This window comes from Carlito syrichta, unplaced genomic scaffold (assembly GCF_000164805.1).
Source record: "Carlito syrichta isolate Samal-C Ts95f unplaced genomic scaffold, Tarsius_syrichta-2.0.1 Scaffold301801, whole genome shotgun sequence".
In the NCBI taxonomy this organism is placed as follows: Eukaryota; Metazoa; Chordata; class Mammalia; order Primates; family Tarsiidae; genus Carlito; species Carlito syrichta.
Genome location: NW_007245897.1, coordinates 57,140 through 61,464, shown reverse-complemented (window position 1 = coordinate 61,464; position 4,325 = coordinate 57,140).

The window sequence follows — 4,325 nt, the reverse complement described above, 5'->3', positions numbered from 1 at the left end:
AGACCTGGTCTTCTCACAAGACTTTTAGGAATGTCTTGGAAGCACTGACAAACAGGCTGGAAGCACATCCCTTTCATGAGATCAGCTGCTTCTGAAGAGCGGAGAAGAGGAGACGGGCCTGGGAGAGAAACTCCAGGGATTCCTACTTTATCAGCGACTGGCATTTTTAAAATTAGCGTATGACAAAATGTTGGCGTTTACTGGATATGAGTGGTGGGTACTTGTGCTTGTTTCCATTCTCTGTCTTTTCTCAGTATGCTTCAAGTATTCCAGAATTTAACATGTTAAAATAACAGCTCTGGCCATTGGAATAACGGGAGTCCACTTGCAATCAGCGATATAGTTATTCAGTCATTTCCTTTTTAATTTCTTCCACTTTGATAACACAAAGTACCACGCCTTTCTGCGGAGAGCGTAGCTGAACTTCAGTGGCGTTTAAGGCAAAGCCTGAGAGAGCTTTGGAGGTTCAGGGCTGCTCAGAGAGGTTCAGCGTCTTGTCAAAGGTGGCCCAGCCATGAAGTGGTAGGATTGGCGCTCAAACCCAGCTTTCCAGATCCTGGGTGCTAGCTCCTGCCAGGTGTGGAGGAATTCCCTAACAAGCTCCCTGGGAGGACTGGTAAGTCCAAGGGAAGGGCTGCAGCCTAGACCGCCGCTCAGGAGGCTCAGAGCGGCAGAGAGGCCAGCGGGGGGCCACACAGTAGAACCGCCAGCAGCTGAGTGCGCCTCCCCGCCCCTCACCTCCACTCTCCCCGAGATGGCCGATGGCGTCCCAGGCACAGCCCTCTCCTGTCCGGCCCGAGACGGAGGATTTGGTCATCCCCCCACCCACTGGATCGCAGCAGAGGCCTTACACTGGACCTCCAGAAGGCGCCGGAAACTCTCCCCTCTTCCCCAGAGGGAGGAGCACGGTCTGAGCCCCTCCGGCGCCGTCGTGGCTGCAGCACAGTCAGCCCTACCTGCTCTTGAGCCAAAGGGAGGCAAACGGCCAAAGGGTTCCCGGCCTCGAAACGAGCCCCGGGCGCCCTTGCTGGTTCGCCATGCCTGCGTGCTCTCTGGCTCTCCGCACTCGGCTGGCCCGCATCGACGTTTCCTCTGCACCTGTCCCCTGTGCTGGCGTCTCCAGACACCACGGGTGAGAATCCCTGCTCCCACCCACCGACGTATCGGGACACAGTCCCACCAGACAAGCCTGCCTGTCCTCTCTCCTCCCAGACCCCCCACGCCTTCACTTCCGGATCATCTCACCTCGTGCATTTCAGGTGCAAAGGTCTCAGACCCGTCAGCCAGTACTTCAGCGACTATGCAGACGAATCAGCAGCCGACTTCATAAAGTGTTCTTTTGATCACAAATGGGAAGGCAATGACGGGTTGTAACTGCAAAATCCATCTAGTACTGCAAAATCCATCTAGTACAGTGTTTTCTGGAAGGCAGAATATCATGGCTCAGTCGCGTGTCTAACAAGGAAAAGTGATTTGAACTCAGTTTTGCTGCTGGAAATGTCAGAGCCATAGTGGCATGCTGACCAAAGGAAAACTCTCTTTGAAAGAGAATCAGCAGAGAGGATTACGGGGCGCTGGGGACAGGACGTCTTCAACCGGGGTTGGTGCGGCCGAGCGCCCGGCCGTGGTTTCTCCTCTGTCTCTCCCAGAACGCCCCTCCGGTGTCCTGAGCCACGTGTTGGCATCACAGACCTCCTGAAGTCGCTGATAAGCCTCCTTGCACCTGGCCTGTTCTTTCCTGGCCCGCAGCCTGGCTTTGGGGGCGGAGCCCGGACACCATCAAACCGCAGTTGCTCTGAGAGGCCTCCGTGAAATGGATTATAGTCCCTGCTTATCTCCGGCCACAGGTGGGGCTTCTTCCCAGGCGACCGCCCCGACGGATGTCTCCTCCAGGGCACAGCAGCAGGTCCCTTGGAAGAAGGAGGAGCCATCCATCACCCGTCCAGCCTCAGACCTGCGGGCCACCTCTGTCCTTGCCGCACTTCTAGATTTTTCTCCAAGGCTCTGCAGCTCAGAGCACCGGCAGGCATGGGAGCCAACGCTACACGCGGCGTTCCCAAACACAAAATGAAGGAAAGGTGCACCCGGAAAAAACAGGGGATTTCTCCACCCCGGGGCCTCGAGGCGCTGAAGTGACGCCCCTGCAGGCGCGGGTGGGCTGGCAGACGTGGACCTCGGACTGGCTCCCCCAGCTTGAGGCCGCGTGAGGCTCTTCCTCCCGCAGCCTCAACCTCTCGACGGCAGAATACCCTGTCTGCCATGCCTCCATGCTTTCAGGTTTTTTTAATTTTTATTATAAAGATGTGGGGTACACTTCAGGGTCAGGTATACAAACATTGATCATGCAGGTAGCCCTGTTCATGAGGCATGCCCCTCCCTCCCCTAGAAGTTTCCCTCAACTGCCAATCCCACCCCCCACCCACCGAAAGTTTCCCATGACTGCTAATCACGTTCTTATAGCATTATAATTGTTCAAGGTCCGCTTATGAGTGACAGCACGTGGTATTCTGTTCTTTGTTTCTGTGACAGATCACTGAGTACGATCGACTCCAACTCCATCCAGGTTGCTGCAGAGTCCATAGACTTGTCCTTCTTGATGGCTGCCTAATATCCCGGACCACTTCCATGCTTTTAAATATCATTTCACAAAGTTCTCTCACGCCCCATGTTTTCTGGGAGTGATATGGTCACATGCCCTCGGTCTGGGGGCTGGGAGCAGGCAGAATGCGGGGTTGAGGACAGCTCGTGGGCCTCCCCAGGAAGTGTCTGGCCACTCAACTGCCACACGGAGTGGGGTCTGCTTAATCCTTGATGCCAACCCAACCTGCCGGCTACTCCTCTGGCTTAAAAAAAGATAGAACAAAGCCACCGATCATTTGTCATGCAGGGGAGGCAGCAAACAAGAGCGCACACATCGGGCTTCACAAGGCCAGAGAGAATTCCCGCTTGTGGACAGCAGTGAAGGGACGTGCGGCCGACAGCGGCAACGATGAGCCACCTACTTCATCTGCGGGTGAACCGTGGGCACCAGCTGGGACGGCCCCACCCTTGCCAGCAAGGGGCCCGAGAGCTGGAAGACCTCGCGGAGGAGAGAACTCGACACACAGCGAGAGCAGGGGCCGGAGGCGGCCGGAGACGGAGGGCTGTGGCAGCGTGAGCCAGGGTGTCCGCGACACCAGCCGACGTCCTGGTGCACAGCGTGGGACAGCGTGCGGGTTAAGGAGGCGCCCTCCGCAGACGGGCCGTCTGGGCTTCCGGCCCCTTGCTCTCCCTTCTAAGCCTCTCCCGGCCTCCGCTTCCACCCGTCCGCCGGGCTGCTCACGCTTCCTTCCGAAGAGCCACCGGGTGTGAGCGGCTGCGTGGAGAACACTTGGAGAGCGGCTGGTCCACAACCACATCCCGGGCACACCCACCCGCGGCGGCACCTGCCTCACCAGGACGCATCCAGGCAGCAGGGAGGCCAGGGAGGGCAGGGCCGAGCCGGGAGCGCGGGCAGGGCCTGCACAGCCCTGGCCTCTCGGCAAGGGCTCAGGGGAAGCCAAGAGCTTGGCCCGGACGTGCCACCCATCAGCAGGAAAGTCCCCGAAGCTGGCCCCGCTGCCGAGGGAAAGCCCCGCCGGATGTCGCTAATTGTAAACAGACTTCCACATGCAAACCAGGGTCTCGGCTAGGAAATACTTATGCTTTTTTCCAACAAAGCATCCGTGGGACATGCCTATTCCTAAAGAGACTGAAGATTCTCACAGGTCAAGTGCGGTGGCATGCAGACGTTTGAAAATCAGGCCAGGGAGTGGTGGGCCACGGCCAGGGGAGGGGTGTGGAATTGGCCGTTGAGGGGAACAGCCAGGGGAGGGAGCGGCACACCTCGCCATGGAGGGTACCCGCCTAATGAACGTCTGGATACCCAACGCTGAATTGTACCCCACATCCTTCGAATGGAGAAAAACCATATTTTAAAAAATGAGGCCAGGTGCGGTGGCTCACGCCTCTCCCCCAAGCACTTTGGGAGGCCGAGGCGGGAGGACTGTTTGAGCCCAGGAGTGCGAGACCAGCCTGGGCAGCATGGACATCACCTCTGCAGAAAGTTAGAAAATTAGCTGGGCGCGGCGGCATGCGCCTGTGGTCTGAGCTGCGTGCAAGGCCGAGGTGGAAGGATCACCTGAGCCCAGGAGTGGAGCCGGCGGGGGGCAGTGCCGGTGCCACTGTGCTCCAGCCTGGGCGGCTCGGTCCGCACCCCCGAACGCCACCGGTCACTGGGGGGGGACGCCAGCGCCGTGTGCTGTCCCAGGCGACCGCCCTGGGGTGGGTGACTCCGAGGAGGCCAG